The following is a 27,555-nucleotide window of genomic DNA, read 5'->3' as shown; positions in this document are numbered from 1 at the left end:
TGCTGCTTAAGTGAAACCTGTATTGTGCAGGAGGAGGCTCTACACAGTAGAGTAAAGTCCACCCTGACCAGAGTTGTGTTTTTCCTCCCTGATTGGTTTCAAAGATGGTTGAGATGGACTCAGTGGAGAGCAGACTTAACTTGACAGAGTTTCAAATCAGGGGAGACAAAGGTGAGCATATACTGTGCCAGATTTCTGTACATTATTACACATTGTCAGTGTATTGACAGGAAACACAATCAATAGCTGTGTCCAGGTAAATTTAGACTTACCAACCTTAGATCCTTAGCTTCCTCTGTCCTTATGTTTTGCTATAAAACCATGTTGGTGACCAAAGTCAGTTTACTGCCATCATTGCAGAGGATTTCTGGGAATTAAAATTAGAGATGGTCCGATACCATTTTTTGCTTCCCGATACCGATTCTGATACCTGAACTTGCGTATCGGCCGATACAGTTATACTCAGGGTTCAAAATTAACGTTTTCATCCACCAGCCAAATGGCTAGTGAATGTTCAAATTTAACAAGCCACTCAATAGATTACCGTAATGTTTTTGGCTGGTGAGTAAAGCAAATCTATCAGCCACTTGCATATTTTACCAGTATTTGGCTGGTAGATGGTGCTAATTTTGAACCCTGGTTATACTGTATATAGACTGTAGTCCTGCATTGCCAGACCTATCTCAACAGCACTGTGGAGTACTATAGACTGTAATGTGTGTTGGCTTGCATATATTATAAAGTATAGCTAACAGTTGGTCTGATGGAGCTCCACGTATTCACATTGTTTGGAATTGCTGTAATAGAGGCATTTCATCCATACACCAGATGACAATAAGACAGTTTAGTAAAATGACTCCTGGTTAGAAAAGGACCACAGGTAAGAAATTCCCAATGTTGGTATTTTCCAAGCAATGTAACAGTACACACAATCCAATCACATAAACACCTGTATTTAGATTCTGACAACAACCAGATGGGACCAGACACTGTAATTGTAACTTCATGAAATAGGTGTGAAAACCTTTGACCCTGACGTGATTTGAACACGCAACCTTCTGATCTGGAGTCAGACGCGCTACCGTTGCGCCACAAGGTCACACGGAGAATTTACCTAGGTCTCCTGGGAAACTCACAGTTGTGACAAGAGTACAGCACAACACACTCTATGACTGTGACTCTCTGACACCATGGGTTTATGTGAACAATGATGAGGTCAAAATCCAGAGCCACAAATATAACAGTGTTCAGGCAGGGCCGGAGTTATCTACTAGAAGACCAAAGAGTAGCTGATCGTGGCCAGTTAGCTCAGTTGGTAGAGCAGGTGCACATATAGGCCTAAAGAGGTTTATTCCTCGATGCAGAAGGTCTAGTCGAGTCCAGCCTGTGACAGTTTCCTGCATGTCTTGGTCCTCTCTCTCCCCTTTTATATCTATCTATTAAAAAAAGGCGGAAAGTGTAGTGACATTATAATGTGAATATTAGCATTACCATTAAGACTGTGACCACAGACCCGCCGTGGGCAGTGGTGTAGTCTAATGTATTGTATTAGGTATGCTGTACTGTATATAAATATTGGCCAGAATCTGAATTTGGGGGGGGGGCATATCATAGTGGGGGGTCAGGGTGTCCTCCCCCAGGGAAGTTTTGAGCATCAACGATTTCATTTCCTGTATTCTGATACACTTTTATGCACCAATTTACGGTGGAAATACCTTTATTTAGCCTATGTGAAGAAGGAAAACATGGATGACAATTGAAAATATATCAAAAATATAATAAAAACCGATTCTGATCCCTGAACTTGCGTATCGGCCGATACAGTTATACTGTATATAGACTTTAGTCTCGCATTGGCAGACCTATCTCAACAGCACTGTGGAGTACTATAGACTGTAATGTGTGTTGGCTTGCATATATTATAAAGTATAGCTAACAGTTGGTCTGATGGAGCTCCACATATTCACATTGTTAGGAATTTCTGTAATAGAGGCATTTCATCCATACACCAGATGACAATAAGACAGTTTAGTCAAATGACTCCTGGTTAGAAAAGGACCACAGGTAAAAAATTCCCAATGTTGGCTTTTTCCTAGCAATGTAACAATACACACAATCCTGTCACATAAACAGCTGTATTTAGATTCTGACAACAAGTTGAAGGGACCAGACCGTGTAATTGTAATATCATGAAATTGGTGTGGAAATCTTTGACCCTGACGTGATTTGAACACGCAACCTTCTGATCTGGAGTCAGACGCGCTACCTTTGCGCCACAAGGTCACACAGAGAGTTTACCTAGGTCTCCTGGGAAACTCACAGTTGTGACAAGAGTACAGCACAACACACTCTATGACTGTCTGTGACTCTATGACACCATGGGTTTATGTGAACAATGATGAGGTCAAAATCCGTTAGTCGAGTCCGGCCTGTGACAGTTTCCTGCATGTCTTGGTCCTCTCTCTCCCCTTTTATATCTAAGCTGTCCTATCTATCTATCTATCTATCTATCTATCTATCTATCTATCTATCTATCTATTAAAAAAAGGCGGAAAAATCTTGAAAAAAAAATTAAATAGAAGTAGCTGATCAACTCCCATCTCTAGTTATTGCGATTTGTGAAACTTTGATTGTTTGACAAAAAACTTCTGTTACATTAGTTGTCATACCACATCAGCATCCATCAGCTGGTACATCCACCCAGGGCCTTTTGGGTCATGTCAGTGTAGTGACATTATAATTTTGTTTTTGCCAGAATATATTTATTGAGTTTTATGCATACACAAACACAAGACAAACAACCACAATGCCTATCAGAAAAACATCTCTTTACAAAGCAACAATCTATAAATATTTATCACTTATTTTTAAAATAAAAATATAAACTAAAATAAAATATATGAATTATACAAATCAGGTGATACAAATTGTTGTACAGAAGTGAACTGCAGTGTCCACACATCTCAGTCATTGTCATCTGTTAAATCCAAATCTTTGACATAATCAATAAAAGTATTCCAGATATTCTCAAAAAGTCCCTGTTTGCTTTTTAGCACATATGTAATCCTCTCTAGTGGCAGAGCAGACAGCATCTGCCGTAACCATAAAGTGCCTCTTGGTCTACATGTTTTTTTCCAAAATAAAGCTATACATCTTTTGGCGTTAAGCAGACTAAGGTCTATAAATGTACGTTCATTTTTTGTATACTTATGCTTCTCTGGATATAAGCCCAATAAAAACAATTTTGGCTCTAATATTATTTGTTTGGAAATAATATTTTGAATAATGTCTCTTACTTCTTCCCAAAAGAGTGTACTTTTTGTACAATGCCACATACAGTGAACCAGTGTTCCTCACATTGTTCACACTTTGAGCACACATCAGGAATGTTTCCATTATATCGACAGAGCGCCACTGGTGTCACATATGTTCGCATTAACCATTTAAATTGAATAACTTTAAGACGAGTATTTATTGATGTTGTTTGGACTAAAGTGCATGCATCCTGCCAGTCTTCCTCTGAAAGTTGCATTGACAAATCATCCTTCCAAGCTCTAAATCTATCATGAGAACTTTCATGAACGTAAGACATAATCAGATTATAAAACTGAGAAATAATGCCTTTCTTTTGACTATCTTTCAACAACAATTCTTCCAAGTCTGAAGTGGTGGGTTTCGTAAATATATTGTTTTGACTTGCTCTTATAAAACTCCTGAGTTGGAGATATTTAAAGAAATGTTTTTTATCTAAATGAAATTTATCTTGTAATTCTTGGAAGGTCATAAGTATGTCAGATTCTGGCAAATACACATCTCGAACCATTCTCAGTCCCTTAGTTTTCCATAACTTAAATGTTGCGTCTGCCCTGCCTGGTGGAAAAAATTGGTTGCCCCATAATGGCCTAATTTGAGACAGACAATGTGAATCTTTCAAAAGTGTCTTCACATCACTCCATACTTTTATCATGTTTTTAAGAATTGGATTTTTAATTTCTCTTAATAGTTTTCTTATTGTATTTGAGTATATATAAGAGGGAAGAGGTAAGTTTAATCCTTGTGATTCCATTTCTATCCAATGTGGTGAGTGATTAGTATAATAAAACATAATAGACCTTAGCTGCGCAGCCCAATAGTACAGCTTAAAATTAGGACATTTCAAACCTCCACGTTCATAAGGCAAGTACAGTAAAGACAAACAAAGTCTTGCCCTTTTATTGTTCCAGAGAAAACGTATAAACATTTTTTTCATCTGTGAGAAAAAACCAAACGGGGGTGAAAGGGGAATATTCTGAAACATATATAGTAGCTTTGGAAGAATGTTCATTTTTAAAATATTAATTCTCCCAATTATAGATATTGGCAGCGGCATCCATCTATCAACTGAATTTTGCATTCCTGTTACTAAAAGATTATAATTTACCTCAACTATTTTTTCTAAACTTGGTAAAATCTGTATCCCCAAGTACTCAAATTGTGTCACAACATTAAACTGTATAACATCTGGGATTGTGTTTGCTCTTTCATGTTCATTTAACAATAAAATAAAAGACTTGGTTTTATTGAGCTTGTAACCTGAAATTTCACTAAATAACTGGATGATTTCCAGAGTGATCCTTATTGATGTGTTTAGATTCAAAATAAATAAGATCACATCATCTGCGAACAGAGAAATCCTATGTTCAGTAGGTCCTACTGTAATTCCAGTGTAGTGACATTATAATTACTGTGAATATTAGCATTACCATTAAGACTGTGACCACAGACCCGCCGTGGGCAGTGGTGTAGTCTAATGTATTGTAGTAGGTATACTGTACTGTATATAAATATTGGCCAGAATCTGAATTTGGGGGAGGGGGGGCATATCATAGTTGGGGGTCAGGGTGTCCTCCCCCAGGGAAGTTTTGAGCATCAACGACTTCATTTCCTGTATTCTGATACACTTTTATGCACCAATTTACGGCGGAAATACCTTTATTTAGCCTATGCGAAGAAGGAAAACACAGATGACAATTCAAAATATATCAAAAATATAATAAAGAAAGTATGTTGTTGCATGTCATTGGGCATTTTTAAGTGGGTATATGGAAATCCTGGAGCTTTCTTAGTGGGTATACTGCGTATACCTGCGTATCACGTAGACTACACCACTGGCCGTGGGCAACTTCAGCCATCGTAGCCTCTCTTTCATTCTCAATCATTTCTTCTGCTTCACTGCACATTGTTGCAATAAACAGATTTTTCCCAAAGTCTGTAAACAGGATCATCAGGCAGAGGGGTTGGGGGACTTGTCTTCCCTTTTGACCTGTCAATATGCTGCTTAAGTGAAACCTGTATTGTGTAGGAGGAGGCTCTACACAGTAGAGTAAAGTCCACCCTGACCAGAGTTGTGTTTTCCTCCCTGATTGGTTTCAAAGATGGTTGAGATGGACTCAGTGGAGAGCAGACTTAACTTGACAGAGATTCAAATCAGGGGAGACAGAGGTGAGCATATACTGTGCCAGATTTCTGTACATTATTACACATTGTCAGTGTATTGACAGGAAACACAATCAATAGCTGTGTCCAGGTAAATTTAGACTTACCAACCTTAGATCCTTAGCTTCCTCTGTCCTTATGTTTTGCTATAAAACCATGTTGGTGACCAAAGTCAGTTTACTGCCATCATTGCAGAGGATTTCTGGGAATTAAAATTAGAGATGGCCCGATACCCTGTTTTGCTTCGCGATACCGATTCTGATACCTGAACTTGCGTATCGGCAGATACAGTTATACTGTATATAGACTGTAGTCTCGCATTGCCAGACCTATCTCAACAGCACTGTGGAGTACTATAGACTGTAATGTGTGTTGGCTTGCATATATTATAAAGTATAGCTAACAGTTGGTCTGATGGAGCTCCACATATTCACATTGTTTGGAATTGCTGTAATAGAGGCATTTCATCTATACACCAGATGACAATAAGACAGTTTAGTCAAATGACTCCTGGTTAGAAAAGGACCTTGGGTAAGAAAACCCCAGTGTTGGCTTTTTCCTAGCAATGTAACAATACACACACATAAACAGCTATATTTAGATTCTGACAACAAGTTGAAGGGAACAGACTGTGTAATTGTAATATCATGAAATGGGTGTGAAAACCTTTGACCCTGACGTGATTTGAACACGCAACCTTCTGATCTGGAGTCAGACGCGCTACCGTTGCGTCACAAGGTCCCACAGTGAGCTCAACTAGGTCTCCTGGGAAACTCACAGTTGTGACAAGAGTACAGCACAACACACTCTATGACTGTGACTCTCTGACACCATGGGTTTATGTGAACAATGATGAGGTCAAAATCCAGAGCCACAAATATAACAGTGTTCAGGCAGGGCCGGAGTTATCTACTAGAAGACCAAAGAGTAGCTGATCGTGGCCAGTTAGCTCAGTTGGTAGAGCAGGCGCACATATAGGCCTAAAGAGGTTTATTCCTTGATGCAGAAGGTCTAGTCAAATCCGGCCTGTGACAGTTTCCTGCATGTCTTGGTCCTCTCTCTCCCCTTTTATATCTATCCTATCTATTAAAAAAAGGCGGAAAGTGTAGTGACATTATAATGTGAATATTAGCATTACCATTAAGACTGTGACCACAGACCCGCCGTGGGCAGTGGAGTAGTCTAATGTATTGTAGTAGGTATGCTGTACTGTATATAAATATTGGCCAGAATCTGAATTTGGGGGGGGGGGCATATCATAGTGGGGGGTCAGGGTGTCCTCCCCCAGGGAAGTTTTGAGCATCAACGATTTCATTTCCTGTATTCTGATACACTTTTATGCACCAATTTATGGCGGAAATACCTTTATTTAGCCTATGTGAAGAAGGAAAACATGGATGACAATTGAAAATATATCAAAAATATAATAAAAAAAGTATGTTGTTGCGTGTCATTGGGCATTTTTAAGTGGGTATATGGAAATCCTGGAGCTTTCTTAGTGGGTATACTGCGTATACCTGCGTATCACGTAGACTACACCACTGGCCATGGGCAACTTCAGCCATCGTAGCCTCTCTTTCGTTCTCTCGCATTGCCAGACCTGTCTCAACAGCACTGTGGAGTACTATAGACTGTAATGTGTGTTGGCTTGCATATATTATAAAGTATAGCTAACAGTTGGTCTGATGGAGCTCCACGTATTCACATTGTTTGGAATTGCTGTAATAGAGGCATTTCATCCATACACCAGATGACAATAAGACAGTTTAGTAAAATGACTCCTGGTTAGAAAAGGACTTCAGGTAAGATATTCCCAATGTTGGCATTTTCCAAGAAATGTAACAATACACACAATCCAGTCACATAAACAGCTGTATTTAGATTCTGACAACAACCAGATACTGTAATTGTAACTTCATGAAATGGGTGTGAAAACCTTTGACCCTGACGTGATTTGAACACGTAACCTTCTGATCTGGAGTCAGACGCCCTACCATTGCGCCACAAAGTCACACAGAAAGCTCTTCTAGGTCTCCTGGGAAACTCACAGTTGTGACAAGAGTACCGCACAACACACTCTACGACTGTGACTCTATGACACCATGGGTTTATGTGAACAATGATGAGGTCAAAATCCAAAGCCACAAATATAACAGTGTTCAGGTAGGGCCGGAGTTATCTACTAGAAGACCAAAGAGTAGCTGATCGTGGCCAGTTAGCTCAGTTGGTAGAGCAGGCGCACATATAGGCCTAAAGAGGTTTATTCCTCGACGCAGAAGGTCTAGTCGAGTCTGGCCTGTGACGGTTTCCTACTTGTCTTGCTCCTCTCTCTCCCCTTTCATATCTGAGCTCTCCTATCTATCTATCTATCTATCTATCTATCTATCTATTAAAAAAAGGCGGAAAGTGTAGTGACATTATAATGTGAATATTAGCCTTACCATTAAGACTGTGACCGCAGACCCGCCGTGGGCAGTGGTGTAGTCTAATGTATTGTAGTAGGTATACTGTACTGTATATAAATATTGGCCAGAATCTGAATTTGGGGGGGGGGGGCATATCATAGTGGGGGGTCAGGGTGTCCTCCCCCAGGGAAGTTTTGAGCATCAACGATTTCATTTCCTGTATTCTGATACACTTTTATGCACCAATTTATGGCGGAAATACCTTTATTTAGCCTATGTGAAGAAGGAAAACATGGATGACAATTGAAAATATATCAAAAATATAATAAAAAAAGTATGTTGTTGCATGTCATTGGGCATTTTTAAGTGGGTATATGGAAATCCTGGAGCTTTCTTAGTGGGTATACTGCGTATACCTGCGTATCACGTAGACTACACCACTGGCCGTGGGCAACTTCAGCCATCGTAGCCTCTCTTTCATTCTCAATCATTTCTTCTGCTTCACTGCACATTGCTGCAAAAAACAGATTTTTCCCAAAGTCTGTAAACAGGATCATCAGGCAGAGGGGTTGGGGGACTTGTCTTCCCTTTTGACCTGTCAATATGCTGCTTAAGTGAAACCTGTATTGTGCAGGAGGAGGCTCTACACAGTAGAGTAAAGTCCACCCTGACCAGAGTTGTGTTTTTCCTCCCTGATTGGTTTCAAAGATGGTTGAGATGGACTCAGTGGAGAGCAGACTTAACTTGACAGAGATTCAAATCAGGGGAGACAGAGGTGAGCATATACTGTGCCAGATTTCTGTACATTACTACACATTGTCAGTGTATTGGCAGGAAACACAATCAATAGCTGTGTCCAGGTAAATTTAGACTTACCAACCTTAGATCCTTAGCTTCCTCTGTCCTTATGTTTTGCTATAAAACCATGTTGGTGACCAAAGTCAGTTTACTGCCATCATTGCAGAGGATTTCTGGGAATTAAAATTAGAGATGGCCCGATACCCTGTTTTGCTTCGCGATACCGATTCTGATACCTGAACTTGCGTATCGGCCGATACAGTTATACTGTATATAGACTTTAGTCTCGCATTGCCAGACCTATCTCAACAGCACTGTGGAGTACTATAGACTGTAATGTGTGTTGGCTTGCATATATTATAAAGTATAGCTAACAGTTGGTCTGATGGAGCTCCACATATTCACATTGTTTGGAATTGCTGTAATAGAGGCATTTCATCTATACACCAGATGACAATAAGACAGTTTAGTCAAATGACTCCTGGTTAGAAAAGGACCTTGGGTAAGAAAACCCCAGTGTTGGCTTTTTCCTAGCAATGTAACAATACACACAATACAGTCACATAAACAGCTGTATTTAGATTCTGACAACAAGTTGAAGGGAACAGACTGTGTAATTGTAATATCATGAAATGGGTGTGAAAACCTTTGACCCTGACGTGATTTGAACACGCAACCTTCTGATCTGGAGTCAGACGCGCTACCGTTGCGCCACAAGGTCACACAGTGAGCTCACCTAGGTCTCCTGGGAAACTCACAGTTGTGACAAGAGTACAGCACAACACACTCTATGACTGTGACTCTCTGACACCATGGGTTTATGTGAACAATGATGAGGTCAAAATCCAGAGACACAAATATAACAGCGTTCAGGCAGGGCAGGAGTTATCTACTAGAAGACCAAAGAGTAGCTGATCGTGGCCAGTTAGCTCAGTTGGTAGAGCAGGCGCACATATAGGCCTAAAGAGGTTTATTCCTTGATGCAGAAGGTCTAGTCGAATCCGGCCTGTGACAGTTTCCTGCATGTCTTGGTCCTCTCTCTCCCCTTTTATATCTATCCTATCTATTAAAAAAAGGCGGAAAGTGTAGTGACATTATAATGCGAATATTAGCATTACCATTAAGACTGTGACCACAGACCCGCCGTGGGCAGTGGTGTAGTCTAATGTATTGTAGTAGGTATGCTGTACTGTATATAAATATTGGCCAGAATCTGAATTTGCATATCATAGTGGGGGGTCAGGGTGTCCTCCCCCAGGGAAGTTTTGAGCATCAACGATTTCATTTCCTGTATTCTGATACACTTTTATGCACCAATTTATGGCGGAAATACCTTTATTTAGCCTATGTGAAGAAGGAAAACATGGATGACAATTGAAAATATATCATAAATATAATAAAAAAAGTTTGTTGTTGCGTGTCATTGGGCATTTTTAAGTGGGTATATGGAAATCCTGGAGCTTTCTTAGTGGGTATACTGCGTATACCTGCGTATCACGTAGACTACACCACTGGCCGTGGGCAACTTCAGCCATCGTAGCCTCTCTTTCGTTCTCTCGCATTGCCAGACCTGTCTCAACAGCACTGTGGAGTACTATAGACTGTAATGTGTGTTGGCTTGCATATATTATAAAGTATAGCTAACAGTTGGTCTGATGGAGCTCCACGTATTCACATTGTTTGAAACTGCTGTAATAGACGCATTTCATCCATCCACCAGATGACAATAAGATAGTTTAGTAAAATAACTCCTGGTTAGAAAAGGACCTCAGGTAAGAAATTCCCAATGTTGGCTTTTCCTAGCAATGTAACAATACACACAATCCAGTCACATAAACAGCTGTATTTAGGTTCTGACAACAAGTGGAAGGCACCAGACGCTGTAATCGTAATGTCATGAAATAGGTGTGAAAACCTTTGACCCTGACGTGATTTGAACACGCAACCTTCTGATCTGGAGTCAGACGCGCTACCATTGCGCCACAAAGTCACACAGAAAGCTCTTCCAGGTCTCCTGGGAAACTCACAGTTGTGACAAGAGTACAGCACAACACACTCTACAACTGTGACTCTATGACACCATGGGTTTATGTGAACAATGATGAGGTCAAAATCCAAAGCCACAAATATAACAGTGTTCAGGTAGGGCCGGAGTTATCTACTAGAAGACCAAAGAGTAGCTGATCGTGGCCAGTTAGCTCAGTTGGTAGAGCAGGCGCACATATAGGCCTAAAGAGGTTTATTCCTCGACGCAGAAGGTCTAGTCGAGTCTGGCCTGTGACGGTTTCCTACTTGTCTTGCTCCTCTCTCTCCCCTTTCATATCTGAGCTCTCCTATCTATCTATCTATCTATCTATCTATCTATTAAAAAAAGGCGGAAAGTGTAGTGACATTATAATGTGAATATTAGCCTTACCATTAAGACTGTGACCGCAGACCCGCCGTGGGCAGTGGTGTAGTCTAATGTATTGTAGTAGGTATACTGTACTGTATATAAATATTGGCCAGAATCTGAATTTGGGGGGGGGGCATATCATAGTGGGGGGTCAGGGTGTCCTCCCCCAGGGAAGTTTTGAGCATCAACGATTTCATTTCCTGTATTCTGATACACTTTTATGCACCAATTTATGGCGGAAATACCTTTATTTAGCCTATGTGAAGAAGGAAAACATGGATGACAATTGAAAATATATCAAAAATATAATAAAAAAAGTATGTTGTTGCATGTCATTGGGCATTTTTAAGTGGGTATATGGAAATCCTGGAGCTTTCTTAGTGGGTATACTGCGTATACCTGCGTATCACGTAGACTACACCACTGGCCGTGGGCAACTTCAGCCATCGTAGCCTCTCTTTCGTTCTCTCGCATTGCCAGACCTGTCTCAACAGCACTGTGGAGTACTATAGACTGTAATGTGTGTTGGCTTGCATATACTATAAAGTATAGCTAACAGTTGGTCTGATGGAGCTCCACGTATTCACATTGTTTGAAACTGCTGTAATAGACGCATTTCATCCATCCACCAGATGACAATAAGATAGTTTAGTAAAATAACTCCTGGTTAGAAAAGGACCTCAGGTAAGAAATTCCCAATGTTGGCTTTTACCTAGCAATGTAACAATACACACAATCCAGTCACATAAACAGCTGTATTTAGGTTCTGACAACAAGTGGAAGGAACCAGACGCTGTAATTGTAATGTCATGAAATAGGTGTGAAAACCTTTGACCCTGACGTGATTTGAACACGCAACCTTCTGATCTGGAGTCAGACGCCCTACCATTGCGCCACAAAGTCACACAGAAAGCTCATCTAGGTCTCCTGGGAAACTCACAGTTGTGACAAGAGTACAGCACAACACACTCTACGACTGTGACTCTATGACACCATGGGTTTATGTGAACAATGATGAGGTCAAAATCCAAAGCCACAAATATAACAGTGTTCAGGTAGGGCCGGAGTTATCTACTAGAAGACCAAAGAGTAGCTGATCGTGGCCAGTTAGCTCAGTTGGTAGAGCAGGCGCACATATAGGCCTAAAGAGGTTTATTCCTCGATGCAGAAGGTCTAGTCGAGTCTGGCCTGTGACGGTTTCCTACTTGTCTTGCTCCTCTCTCTCCCCTTTCATATCTGAGCTCTCCTATCTATCTATCTATCTATCTATCTATTAAAAAAAGGCGGAAAGTGTAGTGACATTATAATGTGAATATTAGCCTTACCATTAAGACTGTGACCGCAGACCCGCCGTGGGCAGTGGTGTAGTCTAATGTATTGTAGTAGGTATGCTGTACTGTATATAAATATTGGCCAGAATCTGAATTTGCATATCATAGTGGGGGGTCAGGGTGTCCTCCCCCAGGGAAGTTTTGAGCATCAACGATTTCATTTCCTGTATTCTGATACACTTTTATGCACCAATTTATGGCGGAAATACCTTTATTTAGCCTATGTGAAGAAGGAAAACATGGTTGAAAATTGACAATTGAAAATATATCAAAAATATAATAAAAAAAGTATGTTGTTGCATGTCATTGGGCATTTTTAAGTGGGTATATGGAAATCCTGGAGCTTTCTTAGTGGGTATACTGCGTATACCTGCGTATCACGTAGACTACACCACTGGCCGTGGGCAACTTCAGCCATCGTAGCCTCTCTTTCATTCTCAATCATTTCTTCTGCTTCACTGCACATTGCTGCAAAAAACAGATTTTTCCCAAAGTCTGTAAACAGGATCATCAGGCAGAGGGGTTGGGGGACTTGTCTTCCCTTTTGACCTGTCAATATGCTGCTTAAGTGAAACCTGTATTGTGCAGGAGGAGGCTCTACACAGTAGAGTAAAGTCCACCCTGACCAGAGTTGTGTTTTTCCTCCCTGATTGGTTTCAAAGATGGTTGAGATGGACTCAGTGGAGAGCAGACTTAACTTGACAGAGATTCAAATCAGGGGAGACAGAGGTGAGCATATACTGTGCCAGATTTCTGTACATTACTACACATTGTCAGTGTATTGGCAGGAAACACAATCAATAGCTGTGTCCAGGTAAATTTAGACTTACCAACCTTAGATCCTTAGCTTCCTCTGTCCTTATGTTTTGCTATAAAACCATGTTGGTGACCAAAGTCAGTTTACTGCCATCATTGCAGAGGATTTCTGGGAATTAAAATTAGAGATGGCCCGATACCCTGTTTTGCTTCGCGATACCGATTCTGATACCTGAACTTGCGTATCGGCCGATACAGTTATACTGTATATAGACTTTAGTCTCGCATTGCCAGACCTATCTCAACAGCACTGTGGAGTACTATAGACTGTAATGTGTGTTGGCTTGCATATATTATAAAGTATAGCTAACAGTTGGTCTGATGGAGCTCCACATATTCACATTGTTTGGAATTGCTGTAATAGAGGCATTTCATCTATACACCAGATGACAATAAGACAGTTTAGTCAAATGACTCCTGGTTAGAAAAGGACCTTGGGTAAGAAAACCCCAGTGTTGGCTTTTTCCTAGCAATGTAACAATACACACAATACAGTCACATAAACAGCTGTATTTAGATTCTGACAACAAGTTGAAGGGAACAGACTGTGTAATTGTAATATCATGAAATGGGTGTGAAAACCTTTGACCCTGACGTGATTTGAACACGCAACCTTCTGATCTGGAGTCAGACGCGCTACCGTTGCGCCACAAGGTCACACAGTGAGCTCACCTAGGTCTCCTGGGAAACTCACAGTTGTGACAAGAGTACAGCACAACACACTCTATGACTGTGACTCTCTGACACCATGGGTTTATGTGAACAATGATGAGGTCAAAATCCAGAGACACAAATATAACAGCGTTCAGGCAGGGCAGGAGTTATCTACTAGAAGACCAAAGAGTAGCTGATCGTGGCCAGTTAGCTCAGTTGGTAGAGCAGGCGCACATATAGGCCTAAAGAGGTTTATTCCTTGATGCAGAAGGTCTAGTCGAATCCGGCCTGTGACAGTTTCCTGCATGTCTTGGTCCTCTCTCTCCCCTTTTATATCTATCCTATCTATTAAAAAAAGGCGGAAAGTGTAGTGACATTATAATGCGAATATTAGCATTACCATTAAGACTGTGACCACAGACCCGCCGTGGGCAGTGGTGTAGTCTAATGTATTGTAGTAGGTATGCTGTACTGTATATAAATATTGGCCAGAATCTGAATTTGCATATCATAGTGGGGGGTCAGGGTGTCCTCCCCCAGGGAAGTTTTGAGCATCAACGATTTCATTTCCTGTATTCTGATACACTTTTATGCACCAATTTATGGCGGAAATACCTTTATTTAGCCTATGTGAAGAAGGAAAACATGGATGACAATTGAAAATATATCATAAATATAATAAAAAAAGTTTGTTGTTGCGTGTCATTGGGCATTTTTAAGTGGGTATATGGAAATCCTGGAGCTTTCTTAGTGGGTATACTGCGTATACCTGCGTATCACGTAGACTACACCACTGGCCGTGGGCAACTTCAGCCATCGTAGCCTCTCTTTCGTTCTCTCGCATTGCCAGACCTGTCTCAACAGCACTGTGGAGTACTATAGACTGTAATGTGTGTTGGCTTGCATATATTATAAAGTATAGCTAACAGTTGGTCTGATGGAGCTCCACGTATTCACATTGTTTGAAACTGCTGTAATAGACGCATTTCATCCATCCACCAGATGACAATAAGATAGTTTAGTAAAATAACTCCTGGTTAGAAAAGGACCTCAGGTAAGAAATTCCCAATGTTGGCTTTTTCCTAGCAATGTAACAATACACACAATCCAGTCACATAAACAGCTGTATTTAGGTTCTGACAACAAGTGGAAGGCACCAGACGCTGTAATCGTAATGTCATGAAATAGGTGTGAAAACCTTTGACCCTGACGTGATTTGAACACGCAACCTTCTGATCTGGAGTCAGACGCGCTACCATTGCGCCACAAAGTCACACAGAAAGCTCTTCCAGGTCTCCTGGGAAACTCACAGTTGTGACAAGAGTACAGCACAACACACTCTACAACTGTGACTCTATGACACCATGGGTTTATGTGAACAATGATGAGGTCAAAATCCAAAGCCACAAATATAACAGTGTTCAGGTAGGGCCGGAGTTATCTACTAGAAGACCAAAGAGTAGCTGATCGTGGCCAGTTAGCTCAGTTGGTAGAGCAGGCGCACATATAGGCCTAAAGAGGTTTATTCCTCGACGCAGAAGGTCTAGTCGAGTCTGGCCTGTGACGGTTTCCTACTTGTCTTGCTCCTCTCTCTCCCCTTTCATATCTGAGCTCTCCTATCTATCTATCTATCTATCTATCTATCTATTAAAAAAAGGCGGAAAGTGTAGTGACATTATAATGTGAATATTAGCCTTACCATTAAGACTGTGACCGCAGACCCGCCGTGGGCAGTGGTGTAGTCTAATGTATTGTAGTAGGTATACTGTACTGTATATAAATATTGGCCAGAATCTGAATTTGGGGGGGGGGCATATCATAGTGGGGGGTCAGGGTGTCCTCCCCCAGGGAAGTTTTGAGCATCAACGATTTCATTTCCTGTATTCTGATACACTTTTATGCACCAATTTATGGCGGAAATACCTTTATTTAGCCTATGTGAAGAAGGAAAACATGGATGACAATTGAAAATATATCAAAAATATAATAAAAAAAGTATGTTGTTGCATGTCATTGGGCATTTTTAAGTGGGTATATGGAAATCCTGGAGCTTTCTTAGTGGGTATACTGCGTATACCTGCGTATCACGTAGACTACACCACTGGCCGTGGGCAACTTCAGCCATCGTAGCCTCTCTTTCGTTCTCTCGCATTGCCAGACCTGTCTCAACAGCACTGTGGAGTACTATAGACTGTAATGTGTGTTGGCTTGCATATACTATAAAGTATAGCTAACAGTTGGTCTGATGGAGCTCCACGTATTCACATTGTTTGAAACTGCTGTAATAGACGCATTTCATCCATCCACCAGATGACAATAAGATAGTTTAGTAAAATAACTCCTGGTTAGAAAAGGACCTCAGGTAAGAAATTCCCAATGTTGGCTTTTACCTAGCAATGTAACAATACACACAATCCAGTCACATAAACAGCTGTATTTAGGTTCTGACAACAAGTGGAAGGAACCAGACGCTGTAATTGTAATGTCATGAAATAGGTGTGAAAACCTTTGACCCTGACGTGATTTGAACACGCAACCTTCTGATCTGGAGTCAGACGCCCTACCATTGCGCCACAAAGTCACACAGAAAGCTCATCTAGGTCTCCTGGGAAACTCACAGTTGTGACAAGAGTACAGCACAACACACTCTACGACTGTGACTCTATGACACCATGGGTTTATGTGAACAATGATGAGGTCAAAATCCAAAGCCACAAATATAACAGTGTTCAGGTAGGGCCGGAGTTATCTACTAGAAGACCAAAGAGTAGCTGATCGTGGCCAGTTAGCTCAGTTGGTAGAGCAGGCGCACATATAGGCCTAAAGAGGTTTATTCCTCGATGCAGAAGGTCTAGTCGAGTCTGGCCTGTGACGGTTTCCTACTTGTCTTGCTCCTCTCTCTCCCCTTTCATATCTGAGCTCTCCTATCTATCTATCTATCTATCTATCTATTAAAAAAAGGCGGAAAGTGTAGTGACATTATAATGTGAATATTAGCCTTACCATTAAGACTGTGACCGCAGACCCGCCGTGGGCAGTGGTGTAGTCTAATGTATTGTAGTAGGTATGCTGTACTGTATATAAATATTGGCCAGAATCTGAATTTGGGGGGGGGGGGGCATATCATAGTGGGGGGTCAGGGTGTCCTCCCCCAGGGAAGTTTTGAGCATCAACGATTTCATTTCCTGTATTCTGATACACTTTTATGCACCAATTTATGGCGGAAATACCTTTATTTAGCCTATGTGAAGAAGGAAAACATGGTTGAAAATTGACAATTGAAAATATATCAAAAATATAATAAAAAAAGTATGTTGTTGCATGTCATTGGGCATTTTTAAGTGGGTATATGGAAATCCTGGAGCTTTCTTAGTGGGTATACTGCGTATACCTGCGTATCACGTAGACTACACCACTGGCCGTGGGCAACTTCAGCCATCGTAGCCTCTCTTTCATTCTCAATCATTTCTTCTGCTTCACTGCACATTGCTGCAAAAAACAGATTTTTCCCAAAGTCTGTAAACAGGATCATCAGGCAGAGGGGTTGGGGGACTTGTCTTCCCTTTTGACCTGTCAATATGCTGCTTAAGTGAAACCTGTATTGTGCAGGAGGAGGCTCTACACAGTAGAGTAAAGTCCACCCTGACCAGAGTTGTGTTTTTCCTCCCTGATTGGTTTCAAAGATGGTTGAGATGGACTCAGTGGAGAGCAGACTTAACTTGACAGAGATTCAAATCAGGGGAGACAGAGGTGAGCATATACTGTGCCAGATTTCTGTACATTACTACACATTGTCAGTGTATTGGCAGGAAACACAATCAATAGCTGTGTCCAGGTAAATTTAGACTTACCAACCTTAGATCCTTAGCTTCCTCTGTCCTTATGTTTTGCTATAAAACCATGTTGGTGACCAAAGTCAGTTTACTGCCATCATTGCAGAGGATTTCTGGGAATTAAAATTAGAGATGGCCCGATACCCTGTTTTGCTTCGCGATACCGATTCTGATACCTGAACTTGCGTATCGGCCGATACAGTTATACTGTATATAGACTGTAGTCTCGCATTGCCAGACCTATCTCAACAGCACTGTGGAGTACTATAGACTGTAATGTGTGTTGGCTTGCATATATTATAAAGTATAGCTAACAGTTGGTCTGATGGAGCTCCACATATTCACATTGTTTGGAATTGCTGTAATAGAGGCATTTCATCCATACACCAGATGACAATAAGACAGTTTAGTCAAATGACTCCTGGTTAGAAAAGGACCTTGGGTAAGAAAACCCCAGTGTTGGCTTTTTCCTAGCAATGTAACAATACACACAATACAGTCACATAAACAGCTGTATTTAGATTCTGACAACAAGTTGAAGGGAACAGACTGTGTAATTGTAATATCATGAAATGGGTGTGAAAACCTTTGACCCTGACGTGATTTGAACACCCAACCTTCTGATCTGGAGTCAGACGCGCTACCGTTGCGCCACAAGGTCCCACAGTGAGCTCACCTAGGTCTCCTGGGAAACTCACAGTTGTGACAAGAGTACAGCACAACACACTCTATGACTGTGACTCTCTGACACCATGGGTTTATGTGAACAATGATGAGGTCAAAATCCAGAGCCACAAATATAACAGTGTTCAGGCAGGGCCGGAGTTATCTACTAGAAGACCAAAGAGTAGCTGATCGTGGCCAGTTAGCTCAGTTGGTAGAGCAGGCGCACATATAGGCCTAAAGAGGTTTATTCCTCGATGCAGAAGGTCTAGTCGAATCCGGCCTGTGACAGTTTCCTGCATGTCTTGGTCCTCTCTCTCCCCTTATCTATCTATCTATCCTATCTATTAAAAAAAGGCGGAAAGTGTAGTGACATTATAATGTGAATATTAGCATTACCATTAAGACTGTGGCCAGAGACCCGCCGTGGGCAGTGGAGTAGTCTAATGTATTGTAGTAGGTATGCTGTACTGTGTATAAATATTGGCCAGAATCTGAATTTGGGGGGGGGGCATATCATAGTGGGGGGTCAGGGTGTCCTCCCCCAGGGAAGTTTTGAGCATCAACGATTTCATTTCCTGTATTCTGATACACTTTTATGCACCAATTTATGGCGGAAATACCTTTATTTAGCCTATGTGAAGAAGGAAAACATGGATGACAATTGAAAATATATCATAAATATAATAAAAAAAGTTTGTTGTTGCGTGTCATTGGGCATTTTTAAGTGGGTATATGGAAATCCTGGAGCTTTCTTAGTGGGTATACTGCGTATACCTGCGTATCACGTAGACTACACCACTGGCCGTGGGCAACTTCAGCCATCGTAGCCTCTCTTTCGTTCTCTCGCATTGCCAGACCTGTCTCAACAGCACTGTGGAGTACTATAGACTGTAATGTGTGTTGGCTTGCATATATTATAAAGTATAGCTAACAGTTGGTCTGATGGAGCTCCACGTATTCACATTGTTTGAAACTGCTGTAATAGACGCATTTCATCCATCCACCAGATGACAATAAGATAGTTTAGTAAAATAACTCCTGGTTAGAAAAGGACCTCAGGTAAGAAATTCCCAATGTTGGCTTTTTCCTAGCAATGTAACAATACACACAATCCAGTCACATAAACAGCTGTATTTAGGTTCTGACAACAAGTGGAAGGCACCAGACGCTGTAATCGTAATGTCATGAAATAGGTGTGAAAACCTTTGACCCTGACGTGATTTGAACACGCAACCTTCTGATCTGGAGTCAGACGCGCTACCATTGCGCCACAAAGTCACACAGAAAGCTCTTCCAGGTCTCCTGGGAAACTCACAGTTGTGACAAGAGTACAGCACAACACACTCTACAAATGTGACTCTATGACACCATGGGTTTATGTGAACAATGATGAGGTCAAAATCCAAAGCCACAAATATAACAGTGTTCAGGTAGGGCCGGAGTTATCTACTAGAAGACCAAAGAGTAGCTGATCGTGGCCAGTTAGCTCAGTTGGTAGAGCAGGCGCACATATAGGCCTAAAGAGGTTTATTCCTCGACGCAGAAGGTCTAGTCGAGTCTGGCCTGTGACGGTTTCCTACTTGTCTTGCTCCTCTCTCTCCCCTTTCATATCTGAGCTCTCCTATCTATCTATCTATCTATCTATCTATCTATTAAAAAAAGGCGGAAAGTGTAGTGACATTATAATGTGAATATTAGCCTTACCATTAAGACTGTGACCGCAGACCCGCCGTGGGCAGTGGTGTAGTCTAATGTATTGTAGTAGGTATACTGTACTGTATATAAATATTGGCCAGAATCTGAATTTGGGGGGGGGGCATATCATAGTGGGGGGTCAGGGTGTCCTCCCCCAGGGAAGTTTTGAGCATCAACGATTTCATTTCCTGTATTCTGATACACTTTTATGCACCAATTTATGGCGGAAATACCTTTATTTAGCCTATGTGAAGAAGGAAAACATGGATGACAATTGAAAATATATCAAAAATATAATAAAAAAAGTATGTTGTTGCATGTCATTGGGCATTTTTAAGTGGGTATATGGAAATCCTGGAGCTTTCTTAGTGGGTATACTGCGTATACCTGCGTATCACGTAGACTACACCACTGGCCGTGGGCAACTTCAGCCATCGTAGCCTCTCTTTCGTTCTCTCGCATTGCCAGACCTGTCTCAACAGCACTGTGGAGTACTATAGACTGTAATGTGTGTTGGCTTGCATATACTATAAAGTATAGCTAACAGTTGGTCTGATGGAGCTCCACGTATTCACATTGTTTGAAACTGCTGTAATAGACGCATTTCATCCATCCACCAGATGACAATAAGATAGTTTAGTAAAATAACTCCTGGTTAGAAAAGGACCTCAGGTAAGAAATTCCCAATGTTGGCTTTTACCTAGCAATGTAACAATACACACAATCCAGTCACATAAACAGCTGTATTTAGGTTCTGACAACAAGTGGAAGGAACCAGACGCTGTAATTGTAATGTCATGAAATAGGTGTGAAAACCTTTGACCCTGACGTGATTTGAACACGCAACCTTCTGATCTGGAGTCAGACGCCCTACCATTGCGCCACAAAGTCACACAGAAAGCTCATCTAGGTCTCCTGGGAAACTCACAGTTGTGACAAGAGTACAGCACAACACACTCTACGACTGTGACTCTATGACACCATGGGTTTATGTGAACAATGATGAGGTCAAAATCCAAAGCCACAAATATAACAGTGTTCAGGTAGGGCCGGAGTTATCTACTAGAAGACCAAAGAGTAGCTGATCGTGGCCAGTTAGCTCAGTTGGTAGAGCAGGCGCACATATAGGCCTAAAGAGGTTTATTCCTCGATGCAGAAGGTCTAGTCGAGTCTGGCCTGTGACGGTTTCCTACTTGTCTTGCTCCTCTCTCTCCCCTTTCATATCTGAGCTCTCCTATCTATCTATCTATCTATCTATCTATTAAAAAAAGGCGGAAAGTGTAGTGACATTATAATGTGAATATTAGCCTTACCATTAAGACTGTGACCGCAGACCCGCCGTGGGCAGTGGTGTAGTCTAATGTATTGTAGTAGGTATGCTGTACTGTATATAAATATTGGCCAGAATCTGAATTTGCATATCATAGTGGGGGGTCAGGGTGTCCTCCCCCAGGGAAGTTTTGAGCATCAACGATTTCATTTCCTGTATTCTGATACACTTTTATGCACCAATTTATGGCGGAAATACCTTTATTTAGCCTATGTGAAGAAGGAAAACATGGTTGAAAATTGACAATTGAAAATATATCAAAAATATAATAAAAAAAGTATGTTGTTGCATGTCATTGGGCATTTTTAAGTGGGTATATGGAAATCCTGGAGCTTTCTTAGTGGGTATACTGCGTATACCTGCGTATCACGTAGACTACACCACTGGCCGTGGGCAACTTCAGCCATCGTAGCCTCTCTTTCATTCTCAATCATTTCTTCTGCTTCACTGCACATTGCTGCAAAAAACAGATTTTTCCCAAAGTCTGTAAACAGGATCATCAGGCAGAGGGGTTGGGGGACTTGTCTTCCCTTTTGACCTGTCAATATGCTGCTTAAGTGAAACCTGTATTGTGCAGGAGGAGGCTCTACACAGTAGAGTAAAGTCCACCCTGACCAGAGTTGTGTTTTTCCTCCCTGATTGGTTTCAAAGATGGTTGAGATGGACTCAGTGGAGAGCAGACTTAACTTGACAGAGATTCAAATCAGGGGAGACAGAGGTGAGCATATACTGTGCCAGATTTCTGTACATTACTACACATTGTCAGTGTATTGGCAGGAAACACAATCAATAGCTGTGTCCAGGTAAATTTAGACTTACCAACCTTAGATCCTTAGCTTCCTCTGTCCTTATGTTTTGCTATAAAACCATGTTGGTGACCAAAGTCAGTTTACTGCCATCATTGCAGAGGATTTCTGGGAATTAAAATTAGAGATGGCCCGATACCCTGTTTTGCTTCGCGATACCGATTCTGATACCTGAACTTGCGTATCGGCCGATACAGTTATACTGTATATAGACTGTAGTCTCGCATTGCCAGACCTATCTCAACAGCACTGTGGAGTACTATAGACTGTAATGTGTGTTGGCTTGCATATATTATAAAGTATAGCTAACAGTTGGTCTGATGGAGCTCCACATATTCACATTGTTTGGAATTGCTGTAATAGAGGCATTTCATCCATACACCAGATGACAATAAGACAGTTTAGTCAAATGACTCCTGGTTAGAAAAGGACCTTGGGTAAGAAAACCCCAGTGTTGGCTTTTTCCTAGCAATGTAACAATACACACAATACAGTCACATAAACAGCTGTATTTAGATTCTGACAACAAGTTGAAGGGAACAGACTGTGTAATTGTAATATCATGAAATGGGTGTGAAAACCTTTGACCCTGACGTGATTTGAACACCCAACCTTCTGATCTGGAGTCAGACGCGCTACCGTTGCGCCACAAGGTCCCACAGTGAGCTCACCTAGGTCTCCTGGGAAACTCACAGTTGTGACAAGAGTACAGCACAACACACTCTATGACTGTGACTCTCTGACACCATGGGTTTATGTGAACAATGATGAGGTCAAAATCCAGAGCCACAAATATAACAGTGTTCAGGCAGGGCCGGAGTTATCTACTAGAAGACCAAAGAGTAGCTGATCGTGGCCAGTTAGCTCAGTTGGTAGAGCAGGCGCACATATAGGCCTAAAGAGGTTTATTCCTCGATGCAGAAGGTCTAGTCGAATCCGGCCTGTGACAGTTTCCTGCATGTCTTGGTCCTCTCTCTCCCCTTATCTATCTATCTATCCTATCTATTAAAAAAAGGCGGAAAGTGTAGTGACATTATAATGTGAATATTAGCATTACCATTAAGACTGTGGCCAGAGACCCGCCGTGGGCAGTGGAGTAGTCTAATGTATTGTAGTAGGTATGCTGTACTGTGTATAAATATTGGCCAGAATCTGAATTTGGGGGGGGGGCATATCATAGTGGGGGGTCAGGGTGTCCTCCCCCAGGGAAGTTTTGAGCATCAACGATTTCATTTCCTGTATTCTGATACACTTTTATGCACCAATTTATGGCGGAAATACCTTTATTTAGCCTATGTGAAGAAGGAAAACATGGATGACAATTGAAAATATATCATAAATATAATAAAAAAAGTTTGTTGTTGCGTGTCATTGGGCATTTTTAAGTGGGTATATGGAAATCCTGGAGCTTTCTTAGTGGGTATACTGCGTATACCTGCGTATCACGTAGACTACACCACTGGCCGTGGGCAACTTCAGCCATCGTAGCCTCTCTTTCGTTCTCTCGCATTGCCAGACCTGTCTCAACAGCACTGTGGAGTACTATAGACTGTAATGTGTGTTGGCTTGCATATATTATAAAGTATAGCTAACAGTTGGTCTGATGGAGCTCCACGTATTCACATTGTTTGAAACTGCTGTAATAGACGCATTTCATCCATCCACCAGATGACAATAAGATAGTTTAGTAAAATAACTCCTGGTTAGAAAAGGACCTCAGGTAAGAAATTCCCAATGTTGGCTTTTTCCTAGCAATGTAACAATACACACAATCCAGTCACATAAACAGCTGTATTTAGGTTCTGACAACAAGTGGAAGGCACCAGACGCTGTAATCGTAATGTCATGAAATAGGTGTGAAAACCTTTGACCCTGACGTGATTTGAACACGCAACCTTCTGATCTGGAGTCAGACGCGCTACCATTGCGCCACAAAGTCACACAGAAAGCTCTTCCAGGTCTCCTGGGAAACTCACAGTTGTGACAAGAGTACAGCACAACACACTCTACAAATGTGACTCTATGACACCATGGGTTTATGTGAACAATGATGAGGTCAAAATCCAAAGCCACAAATATAACAGTGTTCAGGTAGGGCCGGAGTTATCTACTAGAAGACCAAAGAGTAGCTGATCGTGGCCAGTTAGCTCAGTTGGTAGAGCAGGCGCACATATAGGCCTAAAGAGGTTTATTCCTCGACGCAGAAGGTCTAGTCGAGTCTGGCCTGTGACGGTTTCCTACTTGTCTTGCTCCTCTCTCTCCCCTTTCATATCTGAGCTCTCCTATCTATCTATCTATCTATCTATCTATCTATTAAAAAAAGGCGGAAAGTGTAGTGACATTATAATGTGAATATTAGCCTTACCATTAAGACTGTGACCGCAGACCCGCCGTGGGCAGTGGTGTAGTCTAATGTATTGTAGTAGGTATACTGTACTGTATATAAATATTGGCCAGAATCTGAATTTGGGGGGGGGGCATATCATAGTGGGGGGTCAGGGTGTCCTCCCCCAGGGAAGTTTTGAGCATCAACGATTTCATTTCCTGTATTCTGATACACTTTTATGCACCAATTTATGGCGGAAATACCTTTATTTAGCCTATGTGAAGAAGGAAAACATGGATGACAATTGAAAATATATCAAAAATATAATAAAAAAAGTATGTTGTTGCATGTCATTGGGCATTTTTAAGTGGGTATATGGAAATCCTGGAGCTTTCTTAGTGGGTATACTGCGTATACCTGCGTATCACGTAGACTACACCACTGGCCGTGGGCAACTTCAGCCATCGTAGCCTCTCTTTCGTTCTCTCGCATTGCCAGACCTGTCTCAACAGCACTGTGGAGTACTATAGACTGTAATGTGTGTTGGCTTGCATATACTATAAAGTATAGCTAACAGTTGGTCTGATGGAGCTCCACGTATTCACATTGTTTGAAACTGCTGTAATAGACGCATTTCATCCATCCACCAGATGACAATAAGATAGTTTAGTAAAATAACTCCTGGTTAGAAAAGGACCTCAGGTAAGAAATTCCCAATGTTGGCTTTTACCTAGCAATGTAACAATACACACAATCCAGTCACATAAACAGCTGTATTTAGGTTCTGACAACAAGTGGAAGGAACCAGACGCTGTAATTGTAATGTCATGAAATAGGTGTGAAAACCTTTGACCCTGACGTGATTTGAACACGCAACCTTCTGATCTGGAGTCAGACGCCCTACCATTGCGCCACAAAGTCACACAGAAAGCTCATCTAGGTCTCCTGGGAAACTCACAGTTGTGACAAGAGTACAGCACAACACACTCTACGACTGTGACTCTATGACACCATGGGTTTATGTGAACAATGATGAGGTCAAAATCCAAAGCCACAAATATAACAGTGTTCAGGTAGGGCCGGAGTTATCTACTAGAAGACCAAAGAGTAGCTGATCGTGGCCAGTTAGCTCAGTTGGTAGAGCAGGCGCACATATAGGCCTAAAGAGGTTTATTCCTCGATGCAGAAGGTCTAGTCGAGTCTGGCCTGTGACGGTTTCCTACTTGTCTTGCTCCTCTCTCTCCCCTTTCATATCTGAGCTCTCCTATCTATCTATCTATCTATCTATCTATTAAAAAAAGGCGGAAAGTGTAGTGACATTATAATGTGAATATTAGCCTTACCATTAAGACTGTGACCGCAGACCCGCCGTGGGCAGTGGTGTAGTCTAATGTATTGTAGTAGGTATGCTGTACTGTATATAAATATTGGCCAGAATCTGAATTTGGGGGGGGGGGGGCATATCATAGTGGGGGGTCAGGGTGTCCTCCCCCAGGGAAGTTTTGAGCATCAACGATTTCATTTCCTGTATTCTGATACACTTTTATGCACCAATTTATGGCGGAAATACCTTTATTTAGCCTATGTGAAGAAGGAAAACATGGATGACAATTGAAAATATATCAAAAATATAATAAAAAAAGTATGTTGTTGCATGTCATTGGGCATTTTTAAGTGGGTATATGGAAATCCTGGAGCTTTCTTAGTGGGTATACTGCGTATACCTGCGTATCACGTAGACTACACCACTGGCCGTGGGCAACTTCAGCCATCGTAGCCTCTCTTTCATTCTCAATCATTTCTTCTGCTTCACTGCACATTGCTGCAAAAAACAGATTTTTCCCAAAGTCTGTAAACAGGATCATCAGGCAGAGGGGTTGGGGGACTTGTCTTCCCTTTTGACCTGTCAATATGCTGCTTAAGTGAAACCTGTATTGTGCAGGAGGAGGCTCTACACAGTAGAGTAAAGTCCACCCTGACCAGAGTTGTGTTTTTCCTCCCTGATTGGTTTCAAAGATGGTTGAGATGGACTCAGTGGAGAGCAGACTTAACTTGACAGAGATTCAAATCAGGGGAGACAGAGGTGAGCATATACTGTGCCAGATTTCTGTACATTACTACACATTGTCAGTGTATTGGCAGGAAACACAATCAATAGCTGTGTCCAGGTAAATTTAGACTTACCAACCTTAGATCCTTAGCTTCCTCTGTCCTTATGTTTTGCTATAAAACCATGTTGGTGACCAAAGTCAGTTTACTGCCATCATTGCAGAGGATTTCTGGGAATTAAAATTAGAGATGGCCCGATACCCTGTTTTGCTTCGCGATACCGATTCTGATACCTGAACTTGCGTATCGGCCGATACAGTTATACTGTATATAGACTGTAGTCTCGCATTGCCAGACCTATCTCAACAGCACTGTGGAGTACTATAGACTGTAATGTGTGTTGGCTTGCATATATTATAAAGTATAGCTAACAGTTGGTCTGATGGAGCTCCACATATTCACATTGTTTGGAATTGCTGTAATAGAGGCATTTCATCCATACACCAGATGACAATAAGACAGTTTAGTCAAATGACTCCTGGTTAGAAAAGGACCTTGGGTAAGAAAACCCCAATGTTGGCTTTTTCCTAGCAATGTAACAATACACACAATACAGTCACATAAACAGCTGTATTTAGATTCTGACAACAAGTTGAAGGGAACAGACTGTGTAATTGTAATATCATGAAATGGGTGTGAAAACCTTTGACCCTGACGTGATTTGAACACGCAACCTTCTGATCTGGAGTCAGACGCGCTACCGTTGCGCCACAAGGTCCCACAGTGAGCTCACCTAGGTCTCCTGGGAAACTCACAGTTGTGACAAGAGTACAGCACAACACACTCTATGACTGTGACTCTCTGACACCATGGGTTTATGTGAACAATGATGAGGTCAAAATCCAGAGCCACAAATATAACAGTGTTCAGGCAGGGCCGGAGTTATCTACTAGAAGACCAAAGAGTAGCTGATCGT

At 41.5% G+C, this 27,555-nt stretch overlaps 17 non-coding genes across 17 annotated transcripts; all 17 read right to left on the bottom strand.

Moving 5' to 3' along the window:
* Positions 1–1,027: 1,027 nt before the first annotated feature.
* On the bottom strand, positions 1,028–1,099 carry trnaw-cca. The gene has a single exon. It is a non-coding gene; the product is annotated as a tRNA-Trp (tRNA).
* Positions 1,100–2,211: 1,112 nt separating this feature from the next.
* Positions 2,212–2,283, bottom strand: trnaw-cca. Its single transcript has one exon. It is a non-coding gene; the product is annotated as a tRNA-Trp (tRNA).
* A 3,861-nt stretch (positions 2,284–6,144) lies between these two features.
* Positions 6,145–6,216, bottom strand: trnaw-cca. Its single transcript has one exon. It is a non-coding gene; the product is annotated as a tRNA-Trp (tRNA).
* A 1,198-nt stretch (positions 6,217–7,414) lies between these two features.
* Positions 7,415–7,486, bottom strand: trnaw-cca. Its single transcript has one exon. It is a non-coding gene; the product is annotated as a tRNA-Trp (tRNA).
* A 1,841-nt stretch (positions 7,487–9,327) lies between these two features.
* trnaw-cca lies at positions 9,328–9,399 on the bottom strand. Its single transcript has one exon. It is a non-coding gene; the product is annotated as a tRNA-Trp (tRNA).
* Positions 9,400–10,596: 1,197 nt separating this feature from the next.
* trnaw-cca lies at positions 10,597–10,668 on the bottom strand. Its single transcript has one exon. It is a non-coding gene; the product is annotated as a tRNA-Trp (tRNA).
* Positions 10,669–11,904: 1,236 nt separating this feature from the next.
* On the bottom strand, positions 11,905–11,976 carry trnaw-cca. Its single transcript has one exon. It is a non-coding gene; the product is annotated as a tRNA-Trp (tRNA).
* Positions 11,977–13,805: 1,829 nt separating this feature from the next.
* trnaw-cca lies at positions 13,806–13,877 on the bottom strand. The gene has a single exon. It is a non-coding gene; the product is annotated as a tRNA-Trp (tRNA).
* A 1,198-nt stretch (positions 13,878–15,075) lies between these two features.
* Positions 15,076–15,147, bottom strand: trnaw-cca. The gene has a single exon. It is a non-coding gene; the product is annotated as a tRNA-Trp (tRNA).
* A 1,236-nt stretch (positions 15,148–16,383) lies between these two features.
* trnaw-cca lies at positions 16,384–16,455 on the bottom strand. Its single transcript has one exon. It is a non-coding gene; the product is annotated as a tRNA-Trp (tRNA).
* Positions 16,456–18,296: 1,841 nt separating this feature from the next.
* On the bottom strand, positions 18,297–18,368 carry trnaw-cca. Its single transcript has one exon. It is a non-coding gene; the product is annotated as a tRNA-Trp (tRNA).
* A 1,211-nt stretch (positions 18,369–19,579) lies between these two features.
* Positions 19,580–19,651, bottom strand: trnaw-cca. The gene has a single exon. It is a non-coding gene; the product is annotated as a tRNA-Trp (tRNA).
* Positions 19,652–20,887: 1,236 nt separating this feature from the next.
* Positions 20,888–20,959, bottom strand: trnaw-cca. Its single transcript has one exon. It is a non-coding gene; the product is annotated as a tRNA-Trp (tRNA).
* Positions 20,960–22,788: 1,829 nt separating this feature from the next.
* On the bottom strand, positions 22,789–22,860 carry trnaw-cca. The gene has a single exon. It is a non-coding gene; the product is annotated as a tRNA-Trp (tRNA).
* Positions 22,861–24,071: 1,211 nt separating this feature from the next.
* On the bottom strand, positions 24,072–24,143 carry trnaw-cca. The gene has a single exon. It is a non-coding gene; the product is annotated as a tRNA-Trp (tRNA).
* Positions 24,144–25,379: 1,236 nt separating this feature from the next.
* Positions 25,380–25,451, bottom strand: trnaw-cca. Its single transcript has one exon. It is a non-coding gene; the product is annotated as a tRNA-Trp (tRNA).
* A 1,834-nt stretch (positions 25,452–27,285) lies between these two features.
* Positions 27,286–27,357, bottom strand: trnaw-cca. The gene has a single exon. It is a non-coding gene; the product is annotated as a tRNA-Trp (tRNA).
* Positions 27,358–27,555: the final 198 nt, after the last annotated feature.

Source organism: Sander lucioperca, chromosome 1 (genome assembly GCF_008315115.2).
Source record: "Sander lucioperca isolate FBNREF2018 chromosome 1, SLUC_FBN_1.2, whole genome shotgun sequence".
Classification (NCBI taxonomy): Eukaryota; Metazoa; Chordata; class Actinopteri; order Perciformes; family Percidae; genus Sander; species Sander lucioperca.
Note: the sequence above shows the minus strand (reverse complement) of the source record. Positions and strands in the feature narration are given on the sequence as shown.